Source organism: Gopherus flavomarginatus, chromosome 18, assembly GCF_025201925.1.
Source record: "Gopherus flavomarginatus isolate rGopFla2 chromosome 18, rGopFla2.mat.asm, whole genome shotgun sequence".
NCBI classification, from domain to species: Eukaryota; Metazoa; Chordata; order Testudines; family Testudinidae; genus Gopherus; species Gopherus flavomarginatus.
This window is the reverse complement of record NC_066634.1, coordinates 830,721-845,065: the sequence shown is the minus strand read 5'-3', so window position 1 is coordinate 845,065 and position 14,345 is coordinate 830,721. Positions and strand designations below refer to the sequence as shown.

At 59.8% G+C, this 14,345-nt stretch overlaps 1 protein-coding gene across 1 annotated transcript in view; it reads left to right on the top strand.

Moving 5' to 3' along the window:
• The window catches only part of LOC127036471 (plasma membrane calcium-transporting ATPase 3-like), a 71,812-nt gene that overhangs the window by 956 nt on the left and 56,511 nt on the right, over window positions 1-14,345 (top strand). The gene's annotated exons all lie outside the window — the stretch shown is intronic.

Here is a 14,345-nt window from a genome sequence, read left to right as displayed (position 1 = left end):
GGGTGGATGGATGGATGGAGGTATGGGGGTGTATGGATGGATGGATGGCTGTATGGAGGGGTGGATGGATGGATGGAGGTATGGGGGTGTGTGGATGGATGGATGGCGGTATGGGGGGATGGATGGATGGATGGATGGAGGTATGGGGGTGTATGGATGGATGGATGGCTGTATGGAGGGGTGGATGGATGGATGAATGGTTGCATAGAGGTATGGGGGGGTGGATGGATGTGGAGTTAAGTATGAGGGTACAGAGATGAGGGAGGGAGAGAGGGAGGGAGGGGTAAATATGGTATATTTGGATGGATGGATGGATGGATGGATGGATGGAGGTATGCGGGGGTGGATGGATGGATGGAGGTATGGGGGGGTGGATGGATGGATGGATGGATTGATGGCGGTATGGGGGGGTGGATGGATGGAGGTATGGGGGGGTGGATGGATGGATGGAGGTATGGGGGGGTGGATGGATGGAGGTATGGGGGGGTGGATGGATGGATGGATGGATGGAGGTATGGGGGGGTGGATGGATGGATGGATGGATGGAGGTATGGGGGGTGGATGGATGGATGGATGGATGGATTGATGGCGGTATGGGGGGGTGGATGGATGGATGGATTGATGGCGGTAAGGGGGGGTGGATGGATGGATGGATTGATGGCGGTATGGGAGGGTGGATGGATGGATGGATGAAGGTATGGGGGTGTATGGATGGATGGATGGAGGTATGGGGGTGTATGGATGGATGGATGGATGGATGGCGGTATGGGGGTGTATGGATGGATGGATGGCGGTATGGAGGGGTGGATGGATGGATGGATGGATGGATGGAGGTATGGGGGTGTATGGATGGATGGATGGCGGTATGGAGGGGTGGATGGATGGATGGATGGATGGAGGTATGGGGGTGTATGGATGGATGGATGGCTGTATGGAGGGGTGGATGGATGGATGGAGGTATGGGGGTGTGTGGATGGATGGATGGCGGTATGGGGGGATGGATGGATGGATGGATGGAGGTATGGGGGTGTATGGATGGATGGATGGCTGTATGGAGGGGTGGATGGATGGATGGAGGTATGGGGGTGTGTGGATGGATGGATGGCGGTATGGGGGGATGGATGGATGGATGGATGGAGGTATGGGGGTGTATGGATGGATGGATGGCTGTATGGAGGGGTGGATGGATGGATGAATGGTTGCATAGAGGTATGGGGGGTGGATGGATGTGGAGTTAAGTATGAGGGTACAGAGATGAGGGAGGGAGAGAGGGAGGGAGGGGTAAATATGGTATATTTGGATGGATGGATGGATGGATGGATGGATGGAGGTATGCGGGGGTGGATGGATGGATGGATGGAGGTATGGGAGGGTGGATGGATGGATGGATGGATTGATGGCGGTATGGGGGGGTGGATGGATGGATGGATGGATGGAGGTATGGGGGGGTGGATGGATGGATGGATGGAGGTATGGGGGGGTGGATGGATGGATGGATGGATGGAGGTATGGGGGGGTGGATGGATGGATGGATGGATGGAGGTATGGGGGGTGGATGGATGGATGGATGGATGGATGGATTGATGGCGGTATGGGGGGGTGGATGGATGGATGGATTGATGGCGGTAAGGGGGGGTGGATGGATGGATGGATTGATGGCGGTATGGGAGGGTGGATGGATGGATGGATGGTTGCATAGAGGTATGGGGGGGTGGATGGATGTGGAGTTAAGTATGAGGGTACAGAGATGAGGGAGGGAGAGAGGGAGGGGTAAATATGGTATATTTGGATGGATGGATGGAGGGGTGGAGGGGTGGATGGATGGAAGGACAGAGGTATGGGGGAGGTGACGATGCGGTTCTGGTGGGACCCAGCTGAGGGTGCCAATTCAGGACCAATTGCTCAAACAGGGCAGTCACAGCCCAAGGCTGGGGTTTTCCACCTCTAAGACAAACCAAACCAGCCAGACAAAAATGACTTTGGTTTCACCCCACTGGCTAACCACAAGTCACACAAGCAATTTCCTTAGACACTCCAGATATCCCCGTATCACCACCAGTCCCATCCGTCCTGGGGATGAATGGTTATGAAAACCAACACCCCAGTAAAAGAAAAAGGTTTTTTCGATCCCAAAGGACCAAGCCCCAGACCCAGGTCAATATACACATCAGATCTTACCACAAATCACGCTGTTGCCAATCCTTTAGAATCTAAAATCTAAAGGTTATTCATAAAGGGAAAAAGGTAGAGCTGAGAGCTAGAATTGGTTAAATGGAATCAATTACATACAGTGATGGCAAAGTTCTTAGTTCAGGCTTGTAGCAGTGATGGAATAAACTGCAGGTTCAAATCAAGTCTCTGGAGAACATGCCCCGCTGGGATGGGTTGTTCAGTCCTTTGTTCAGAGCTTCAGCTTGTAGCAAAGTCCCTCCAGAGGTAGGAAACAGGATTGAAGACCAGATGGAGATGAGGCATCAGCCTTATATAGGCACTTCCAGGTGTAAGAACCTGTTTGTTCTTACTGTGGAAAATTACAGCAACATGGAGTCTGGAGTCACATGGGCAAGTCCCTGCACACCCTGCTGAGTTACAAGGCGTATCTGCCTCTTCTCAGTGGGTCAATTGTGTAGCTGATGGTCCTTAATAGGCCATCAAGCAGGCTAGGCAGAGCTAACACCAACTTATCTGTGGTGTCACCCAGAACTGCAGCACCAATTTGAAATACAGACAGTATAGTACCAATACTTATAACTTCAACTACACAATGATACAGACATACAGACAGCATCATCCTAACCAGCAACCCAGAACCTGGTCCTAGACACCTTATATGACCCCCTTTACATAGGATTTGGTGCCACTACAGGACCTTGGTTGCAAACCATGTTCTATATGGTTTCAGTTTATACCAATAATGTCACAGGGGGATGGATGGATAGATGGATGGAGGGAGGTATGGGGGGATGGATGGATGGATGGACAGAGGTATGGGGGAGTGGAGGGATGGGGGTGGATGGATGGAGGGATGGATGGATGGATAGAGGTATGGGGGTGTGGATGGATGAATGGTTGGATAGAGGTATGAGGGGATGGATGGATGTGGAGTTAAGTATGAGAGTACACAGATGAGGGAGGGAGAGAGGGAGGGAGGGGTAAATATGGTATATTTGGATGGATAGAGATATGGGGGGATGGATGGATGGATGGATAGAGGTATGGGGGGATGGATGGGTAGATGCATGGATGGAGGTATGGGGGGATGGATGCATGGAGGGATGGATGGAGTTATGGGGGGATGGAGAGAGGTATGGGGGATGGATGGACGGATAGATAGTTGGATTGATGGAGGTATGGGGTGGATGGATGGATGGATGGATGGATAGAGGTATGTGGGGATGGATGGATAGATGGTTAGATGGAGGTATGGGGGGTGGATGGATAGATGGATGGATGGAGGTATGGGGGTGGATGGATGAGTTGGGAACTGGTGGGCTGGGATGGTTGGAGGAATGAATACAGAGTGGTATATTGGGTGGGAAAAGAGGTGGAGATGGCGAGACGGATGGGTAAATAGGGCGTGCTTTGGTGGGACGGATGGGTAAATGGGGTGTACTTGGTGGGATGGATGGGTAAGTAGGGTGTACTTTGGTGGGATGGATGGGTAAATGGGGTGTACTTTGGCAGGATGGATGGGTAAATGGGGTGTATTTTGGTGGGATGGATGGGTAAATAGGGTGTACTTAGGTGGGATGAATGGGTAAGTAGGGAGTACTTTGGTGGGATGGATGGGTAAATGGGGTGTATTTTGGTGGGATGGATGGGTAAGCTTGGTGGCAGTGGATGGAGGGAGCAGTACTTAGTGGTTAGATCCATAGTTGATGGATGGATGGGGAAAGATGGATGGATGGATAGATGCAGGAGGATAGGTGGGAAAAGATGGATGAGTGGATGAATAGATAGGAATTTATAGGCTTGGATGGATGGAGAGCTATGTGTGGTCATTAGAAAGTCAGATAGATCAACAGACAGGTAAGTATGGGGTTAGATGGATGGACGGATGGAGGAATATTTAGGAGTTAGATCCATAAATCCTAGACTCATAGATTAGGGTTTGAAGAGACCTCAGGAGGTATCTAGTCCAACCCCCTACTCAAAGCAGGACCAACCCCAACTAAATCATCCCAGCCAGGGCTTTGTCAAGCCGGGCCTTAAAAACCTCTAAGGAAGGAGATTCCACCACCTCCCTAGGGAACCCATTCCAGTGCTTCACCACCCTCCTAGTGAAATAGTGTTTCCTGATATCCAACCTAGACCTCCCCCACTGCAACTTGAGACCATTGCTCCTTGTTCTGTCATCTGCCACCACTGAGAACAGTCTAGATCCATCCTCTTTGGAACCCCCCTTCAGGTAGCTGAAAGCAGCTATCAAATCCCCCCTCACTCTTCTCTTCTGCAGACTAAACAATCCCGGTTCCCTCAGCCTCTCCTCAGAAGTCATGTGCTCCAGCCCCCTGATCATGTTTGTTGCCCTCCGCTGAACTCTCTAAATGATGGATGGATGTAGGGTGTTGAAAGTAGTGGGGTAGATGGATGGACAGAGGAGTATTTATGAGGATAGATAGATAGATAGATAGATAGAGGGGGTGGCTGGGGATAGATAGATAGATAGAGCGGGTGGCTGGGGATAGATAGATAGAGGGGGTGGCTGGGGATAGATAGATAGATAGAGCGGGTGGCTGGGGATAGATAGATAGAGGAGGTGGCTGGGGATAGATAGATAGAAGGGGTGGCTGGGGATAGATAGATAGATAGAGCGGGTGGCTGGGGATAGATAGATAGAGGGGGTGGCTGGGGATAGATAGATAGAAGGGGTGGCTGGGGATGGATAGATAGAGGGGGTGGCTGGGGATAGATAGATAGAGGGGGTGGCTGGGGATAGATAGATAGATAGAGCGGGTGGCTGGGGATAGATAGATAGATAGAGCGGGTGGCTGGGGATAGATAGATAGAGGGGGTGGCTGGGGATAGATAGATAGAGCGGGTGGCTGGGGATAGATAGATAGATAGAAGGGGTGGCTGGGGATGGATAGATAGATAGAAGCGGTGGATGGGGATAGATGATAGACAGCTAGAGGGGGTGTCTGGGGACCGGCTGAGCGGGGGGCAGTGGCTGGATAGGCGGAGGGGGGGGCTGCGGGGGATGGGGGTAGATAGATAGACAGAAGCAGGGGACGGGGGTGGATAGATGATAGACAGCTAGAGGGGGTGTCTGGGGACCGGCAGGGCGGCCGGCTAAGCGGGTGGATGGAGGTAGATAGACAGATAGATAGAGGGGGTGGCTGGGGGTGGATAGATAGATAGAGGCGGTGGCTGGGGGTAGATAGATGAGGGGGATGGGGATAGAGAGATAGTTGGGGTGTCTGGGGACTGGTAGGGCGGCTGGCTGAGCGGGGGGCCGTGGCTGGACGGACGCAGGGGGGCCGCGGGGGGCGGGGGTGGATAGATAGATAGTTGGGGTGTCTGGGGACCGGCAGGGCGGCCGGCTGAGCGGGGGGGCCGTGGCTGGACGGACGCAGGGGGCCGCGGGGGGCGGGGGTGGATAGATAGATAGTTGGGGTGTCTGGGGACCGGCAGGGCAGCCGGCTGAGCGGGGGGCCGTGGCTGGACGGACAGAGGGGGGCCGCGGGTGGATAGATAGATAGTTGGGGTGTCTGGGGACCGGCAGGGCGGCCGGCTGAGTGGGGGGCCGTGGCTGGACGGACGCAGGGGGGCCGCGGGGGGCGGGGGTGGATAGATAGATAGTTGGGGTGTCTGGGGACCGGCAGGGCGGCCGGCTGAGCGGGGGGCCGTGGCTGGACGGACGCAGGGGGGGCGGGGGTGGATAGATAGATAGTTGGGGTGTCTGGGGACCGGCAGGGCGGCCGGCTGAGCGGGGACCGTGGCTGGACGGACGCAGGGGGGCCGCGGGGGGCGGGGGTGGATAGATAGATAGTTGGGGTGTCGGGCGGCCGGCTGAGCGGGGGGCCGTGGCTGGACGGACGCAGGGGGGCCGCGGGGGGCGGGGGTGGATAGATAGATAGTTGGGGTGTCTGGGGACCGGCAGGGCGGCCGGCTGAGCGGGGGGCCGTGGCTGGGCGGACGGAGGGGGGCCGCGGGTGGATAGATAGATAGTTGGGGTGTCTGGGGGACCGGCAGGGCGGCCGGCTGAGCGGGGGGCCGTGGCTGGACGGACAGAGGGGGGCCGCGGGTGGATAGATAGATAGTTGGGGTGTCTGGGGACCGGCAGGGCGGCCGGCTGAGCGGGGGGCCGTGGCTGGACGGACGCAGGGGGGCCGCGGGGGACGGAGGTGGATAGATAGATAGTTGGGGTGTCTGGGGACCGGCAGGGCGGCCGGCTGAGCGGGGGGCCGTGGCTGGACGGACGCAGGGGGGCCGCGGGTGGATAGATAGTTGGGGTGTCTGGGGACCGGCAGGGCGGCCGGCTGAGCGGGGGACCGTGGCTGGACGGACGCAGGGGGGACGGGGGTGGATAGATAGATAGTTGGGGTGTCGGGCGGCCGGCTGAGCGGGGGGCCGTGGCTGGACGGACGCAGGGGGGCCGCGGGGGGCGGGGGTGGATAGATAGATAGTTGGGGTGTCGGGCGGCCGGCTGAGCGGGGGGCCGTGGCTGGACGGACGCAGGGGGGCCGCGGGTGGATAGATAGATAGTTGGGGTGTCTGGGGACCGGCAGGGCGGCCGGCTGAGCGGGGGGCCGTGGCTGGACGGACGCAGGGGGGGCGGGGGTGGATAGATAGATAGTTGGGGTGTCGGGCGGCCGGCTGAGCGGCCGGCTGAGCGGGGGGCCGTGGCTGGACGGACGCAGGGGGCCCGCGGGGGACGGGCTGCCGGAGTCGGGGCGCACACAGGGATGCGGTGCCAGTGGCCAGGCGGACGATGTCGTGGGGCACAGGATGGAACTTGGCGGTCACTGGTTGGATCGTGGGGGGCAGCGGCTGGATATTGGGGGGTGGCTGGATGCTGGAGGGGCAGAGGATGGACCCAGGAAGTTGTTGGGGTCCGTGGCTGGATCCGGGGGGGTCGGAGGATGGATCTGGGGGCTCCCCGCCCCCCCCGCTTGCCGCATTGCTCCGGCCGGCTGCACTCGCAGCTGCAGGGGCGGGGGCGGGATCAGGGCGATCCCTGCGCGGCTCCCATTGGCTTCTGCGCCGTGAGTGACAGCGGCGGGCGGTGTCCGTGGAGGAGGAGACGCCAAGCGCTCTGCCCGCCGGGGGGGGAGCTGGGGGTCGGGAGCGAGGGGCACCGGCCGGGCTGGGGGGCAGGGGGCTGCGGGTCGGGAGCGAGGGGCACCAGCCGGGCTGGGGGGGCTGCGGGTCGGGAGTGAGGGGCACCGGCCGGGCTGGGGGGGCTGCGGGTCGGGAGTGAGGGGCACCGGCCGGGCTGGGGGGGCTGCGGGTCGGGAGTGAGGGGCACCGGCCGGGCTGGGGGGGCTGCGGGTCGGGAGTGAGGGGCACCGGCAGGTCTGGGGGGGACTGTGTTCCCGTACCCTCTCTCCATTGGGCTGCCTAGCAAAGCCCATGGAAGGATTTGGGGGGTCGGCGGGTTACAGGTGGTTCTCAATGGAACCGAACCAACCAGCTGGGAAAGGGGGAGCTGCAGCTGGGGAAACCTCACACCGTGGAGCATCGGGTGGGAAGGGCCCGGGCCGGGTGGAGGAGCTTGTCCCAGACCCTCCCTTCACGTTGTCCCCTCCCTAACCCACCGCAGCTCCATCTGCCCCCCCCCCCCCGGGGTCGGACCCATCTTCTTCCCGGCCCCGCGGGTCCCTGGGCGCCATATCCCCAGCATCTCCTGTAGCCCCCCCAGCTCCCCGTATCCCTGGGGTCGACCATCGACCAGCCCAGAGCAGCCCAGGGACCCCTCGGGACATCAGCTCCTGTCCCTGTCCCCGGCCCACTGGGCACAGGGCTCCAGGCCTGGCACCCGAACATCCCAGTCTCCCTGTCCCCCCCGGTCTCTGCCCCTGGCACACTGGACACAGGGCTCCAGGCCTGGCACCCGAACGTCCCAGTCTCCCTGTCCCCCCTGGTCTCTGCCCTCGGCACACTGGACACAGGGCTCCAGGCCTGGCACCCTAACATCCCAGTCTCCCTGTCCCCCCTGGTCTCTGCCCTCGGCACACTGGGCACAGGGCTCCAGGCCTGGCACCCAAAATCCCAGTCTCCCTATCCCCCCTGTTCTCTGCCCCTGGCACACTGGACACAGGGCTCCAGGCCTGGCACCCGAACATCCCAGTCTCCCTGTCCCCCCGGTCTCTGCCCCCGGCACACTGGACACAGGGCTCCAGGCCTGGCACCCAAAATCCCAGTCTCCCTGTCCCCCCTGGTCTCTGCCCCCGGCACACTGGGCACAGGGCTCCAGGCCTGGCACCCGAACATCCCAGTCTCCCTGTCCCCCCCGGTCTCTGCCCCTGGCACACTGGACACAGGGCTCCAGGTCTGGCACCCAACATCCCAGTCTCCTTTGGTGGGTTGCAGCCACATCCCATCGAGGGCTCAGGGTGATTGACGGAGCCACCCGACTCCTTCGCCTCCTGTCCCCCCGGCAAAGAGCAGAAATTCTTGTATTTCACCCCAGCGCGAGTCCCCAGAGGACAGTTTCGGCGCCAGGGGCTGGAAACCGAAGCAAGACAAACCAGTCTAGGAACAAGGTTCAGGCTTAGCCCAGGAAGAGGGACGAATTTCCCGGCATCATGGTGGAGTGTTTAGCTTCTCTTGGCTTGTGGCCAAAAGGGTGGCCAGGCCGGATAAATGGGGCGATTGCGAGGCGGTGCCAGGAGATTGTTTTCCCTCTAGGCTTGGCCCTGGCATGACCGTGGCTGGGATCCGGTGCCCACGTGAAGGATGGTGTCAGACACGAGCCAGGACTGAAGGAGCAGAAACGCTGCCTTAGCGGGGGAGACTCCAGGGGTGCCCATTAGCTGGAGATGGTCAAGGCCAGAAAAGCTCTGAGAAGATCCAAAGGCTGGACAGTGACGGGCAGGAGACAAGCGGTGCAGGGAACTGACCCTGGGATGAGGAACCTGGTCGGGGGAGGCTCCCTCCCGTTTCAGTCGAGCTCCGGGCAGGTCTGGGGCCTGGGTTGTGGGGTCGCAGCAGCAGAGCCAGGCGTCCGCCGTGGATGCCGACAGGATCCCAGTGCTGGGGCAGATGGGGTGAAGTGTAAGAGGCAGGAGATTGGACGGGACTCGATCGTCTAATGGCTCCTCCTGCTCTTTGCTCCCAGGAATCGGCTGCTTTCCGGTGGCCTGAGACGACGTGAAAACTGTTGTCAGTTCCCAGAAGAAAAAATCTTCTTTTGTGTGTGGTGGTGGGAATTCACATTTGGGTGGGAAAAAATTGGGGAGGAAAAACCAATCGGGTCCCCCCCATAGCTGAGTTTTTGGTGGGTTTTTCACTGTAGATGTTTCATTGTGTCGGGAAAACAAATGCAGATGTGTTTGTCCAGCCGGTCCCAGCCTTGGTCTCCCTCGGCTCCCTAAGACCCTGGGAGGAGCCCCCGCCAGTGTCACCGTCCTTCTCGGGGGGGGGTAAAGGAAGCCTGGGCAGCTGGGGTGTGTCACGGAGTCCCCGGGCGATGCTCTGGAACTGCTCCCCACCAAGCCAGGCAGGACTTTGGGGAGCCTCCTCTCCCTTGGAGCAGACTTGTTCAGGGCAAGAAGCTCCCACGGGCTTCACCTCCTGGGTCTCTCCTTGGAGCATTCAGCATCCTCTGCCCCTCCGTGCGCTTCCCACAGCGAGCCCGCCTCAGTGGGGTCCTGGGGGGGCCACAGGGTCCTGCACCCCCACTTCGCAGTCCGATGTGACTCTCAGCCAGCCAGTAACACAGAGGTTTATTCGATGGCAGGAACAGGGTCTAAAACAGCTTGTAGATACGGCGAACCGGACCCCTCAGCCAGGTCCATTCTGGGGGGCAGTGAGCCAGACCCCCCACGTCTGCACTTCACTCCTCGTCCCCAGCCAGCTCCAGACTAACAACCCCTCCAGCCCCTCCTCTGCTCAGCCCCTTTCCCGGGCCAGGAGGTCACCTGATCCCTTTGTCTCCAACACCTTCAGCTGGCACCTTTGCAGGGGGGGGGCCCAGGCCATCAGTTGCCAGAAGACAGAGTGCCAGGCATTTAGGTGCACTGGCCCTTTGCTCTGCCAGATACTTAAGAACTGCCATGGGGACACTGAGGCACCAACACAGTATTCAGAGAAAACATTAAGAACATTCCCAGTTCGTCACATCTCTCCCCCCTTCGAGACCGAACTGAGCGAGGTCACTCCAGCCAGTGACCTGGGGAAGTTCGAACCCACCAACGTTCCCATGGATGCCCCAGCATCTCTCCCATTCCTTGGTGTGAGTTACACCAGGACAGTCCAGTCTCACACCCTCCCTTAGGTCGGGTGTGCTCGATGGCACTCGCAGGCCGCATGTGGGAGGGTTTATGCAGCCCACACCCTTTTGCTACCCCAATACCCATGGGGTTCAAACTGGGACGGGGTCTTCTCCCCGCACTCTGGGCTGCGGTTCGGGCTCTCTTGGTTAAGAGCCCCCATCTTGGCCTTGGCCAGCTCTGGGCTGGGGCAGCCGCTCCCCACCTTGTGGCCCAGACACAACACCTCCGCCGTCCCCCCTTGCACTCTCCAGCTTTTACCGTCAGTCCCACCTCCTTGAGGCAGCCCAGCCCCCTCTACACCTGGGACACCTGTTCCTCCCAGGTCTGGCTAAAGATGCACGTTATCAGTGTCTGCCAGGGCCAAGTTCTCCATCGCCCTCTGCTTCTCTAGAATCTCCCCAGGGCTAGGCATGGGGTCGGCATTGGACACTGTGATGGCTTTAAGCTTCTGATAGCCCCCACAAAACCAGATCATCCTGTCTCCCTTGGGGATCAGCCCCACGGGTGAGGCCCATGGGCTGTAAAACGGCTGGATCCCATCTAAATCCAGCATGTCCCTGACCTCTCTCTCCAGGTTCTGGGCTGCTTTCCCAGTGACTCTGAACGGGGAACACCTGATGGGGAGATTGGCTCCCACCTCAGGGAAGAGATCCCCCCGGGGGTCTTCCCCCTTCTCCATCCAATCCTCCCTCTTCAGGTCCAGGGGTCCCCTCACTCTCCTCCCATCCAGCAGCTCGAACGGGAAGAACCCTGTGGATTCCTGGGGCACCGCCAGCTGCCTCCCGATCCCCCCAGTTCTACTTCCCCTTGGGGAGCCCATTCCCGGTACAGGGATCCCTTCTCCGGCAGGACTGTGTCCCTGCAGCCTTCCCCAAGGGGGTTTGCAGCGCTGTGGCCAGCAAGTTCCCTCAGCTTCTCCAAGGAGGGATCCCTCTGCAGCTCGGTCTGGGATTCAGCGGCTGGGGCAGGGAGTGGGACCTGCTCCCTCTCGCTGGCTGGGCCTGGAGTCACAGCCCCCCTGAGCCCTGTCCCTGGTAGCTCCCTCCCTGCTGTGTAATCACTTCCCAGCAGCACGTCTGGACCAGGCAAACCTGGTTGGCAGCCGACCTGCCCTGCCCGGGTGTCCCCCCACTCAGCTGGGGTCTCAGCTCTCCCCGTGCTCAGCACTGCCCTTGCTGTCCCAGTGGGGGCAGGCAGCGAGCTCTTTGCTCTGGTCCCAGCATCAGAGCCAGCGTGAGCCCCCTCTCTGGTGTGCAGGGGGGCGGGGAGCATCTCTCCCTCCCACTCAGCCCCAGGGGGCTGGTTACAGGTAGGCAGGTATCCTGAGCCCTGCAGCCCCTCCCCCCTGCCAGCCAGGTTATTTGCATTTTCACTGACCATTTCCATCCTAGCCAATTGGTTCTCTGGATTTGAATTCAAACCCTCGGCCGTTACAGGAGCGGGGCCTGGATCCTGGCCCAAGGGGAGACAGTCACCACCCAACAGGGCCTCCGAGCCGATATCCTGGAGAACCCCAACCACCAGCCAGCCCGACCCCTCCTGGGTCTGCACAGGGATCTGGGCCATAGGCAGGGCGAGGGGCTTCACCCCAGGGAACTTCACCCAGGTCCCACAGCCCCTTAGCAGCTGGGGCTGCACCACCGCAGTTCTCCCTGTCCCAGGGTCTCGCCCCCGCAGGCGTGTTTCCCCACTGACCCCTGGGCAGCCCCCTATGTCTCTCTGCTCCACCATCACCAGTCCATGCTGCTGCTGCTTCTCATGCAGCTTTTCCTCGGGCTCTTGCTCTCTCTCATGGTCCTCTCGCTCTCTCGGGCTCTGCTCCCATCCCATCCATCCCCGATCCCCTGATGGGGAACCCAATCGTGAAGACCCTCATCTGGTTGGGGACCAGACTCCCGGGGATGCCTGGCTGATGCTCCAGCTGCTCCCAGATCCTCTTGTAGCCCCATCTGGGTCAGGAATCTGCTCCTCAGAGCGGTCCTCCTCCTCCAACTGCACGATTAACTGTGTCTTGGTGAACGTCCCCATGCGTAACCCTCTCTTTGTGCACAGGATCACAATGTCCTTCTCAAGGAGATGGTGATAGGCCATCACTTCACCGTTACCAAGTGGCTCTGGACTCACAGGCCTGTGTGCTCTTGGCTCCCCCATGGTTTCCAGGAAGAACCCCTGGTGTGCCAGCCCTTCTCGTGATCACCACCTCTTTGCCAGGGTCGAGCTGCAGACTCCTCCGCCCCTGGGACTGCTCCTGCAATCCCCAGGGGAACCCTGCTACTGCAAACATCCTTCTCTCACCCAGGGTCGAACGGCAAGCTCCTCCGCCCCTGAGACTGCTCGCTGCAATCCTCAGGGCGAGCCCATTACTCCAACAGTCCTTCTCGCTGGTCACACACTCCCAGAGGTTAATCGCCCCCTGAAACCGTCCCTCTCTGAGCCTTCAGCACGCCTGGTCCTCATTATCCCTCCTTTGTTTTACTGCTCCCCAGTCACTTACTGCAAGCAGCGCCATTCACGGGGTGCAGTACATCCCACGGCTGCCACCAGTTGTCATGGAGTCCCCCGGCGATGCTCTGGAACTGCTCCCCACCAAGCCAGACAGGATTTGGGGAGCCTCCTCTCCCTTGGAGCAGACTTGTTCAGGGCAAGAAGCTCACACGTCTTCACCTCCTGGGTCTCTCCTTGGAGCATTCAGCATCCTCTGCTCCTCCGTGCGCTTCCCACAGTGAGCCCACCCAAGCGGGGTCCTGGGGAAGCCACAGGGTCCTGCACCCCCACTTTGCAGTCAGACGTGACTCTCAGCCAGCCAGTAACACAGAGGTTTATTCGATGACAGGAACAGGGTCTAACACAGAGCTTGTAGGTACCGCGAACCGGACCCCTTGGCCGGGTCCATTCTGGGGGGCAGTGAGCCAGACCCCCACGTCTGCCCTCACTCCTCTTCCCCAGCCAGCTCCAGACTGACCCCCCCACCCCCTCCTCTCTGCTCAGCTCCTTTCCCAGGCCAGGGGCTCTCCTGACCCCTTTGTCACCAACACCTTCAGCTGGCACCTTTGCAGGGGGGGGCCCAGGCCATCAGTTGCTAGGAGACAGAGGGTCAGGCATTTAAGGGCACTGGCCCTTTGCTCTGCCAGATACTAAAGAACTGCCATGGGGACACTGAGGCACCAACACAGTACTGAGAGAAAACATTAAGAACATTCCTAGCTCATCACAGGATGGGGCTGGCCGGGGTGCGGGAGAAACGTCTTGGCGTGGGAGCTTCCCGGGTTCTCGTCCATCAGGCGTGTAACCGACATCTCAGCCGCATTCGCTGACCCACAGACCAAGACCCACCAGCTGGGCATCTCTGGTGCGTCTTCAAACACTGGGCCCCTCCCTCACCCGCTGCCCCCTCTCCAGCAGTGACAGTGGCATTAACCCCCAGGCTACCTCGGGGGGGGGGCGGAATGGGAATTTCTTGGGCTCAAGACAGAGCGACCCTGAACAGAGCCCACGGCAGGAGGCGGAAAGAGATGGTATCAGGTCCCTGCTGGCCTGTGGCTCGGGGATTCGGATCCCATGAGTCTGCCTCTGATTGGAAGTCCTGGGGTCCAGACTGGTGTCCCTGGGCTTCTGATCTGGGCTCATTGACTCCACAGGATGGACCTGGGCAGCTGATGGGTCGGCGGCGACTCTGCCATGGCTCCTGGCCACCAGGCTACAGGCACCCAACAGACTCGCAAGGGTGGAGCCGGGTGCGAAGGGGGGGCACCTTACCTGGGGAAACTGAGGCACGAGAAGGGCGACAGCTGGGAGGTTCAGAGGCATGGACTGAGAGATCTGTTTCCAACCCATGGAAAAATTTAATGGGGGCCTAGTGGGTTAGACTGGGGAGCAGGGGCTCGGAGTCCAGATACCTGGGTTCTC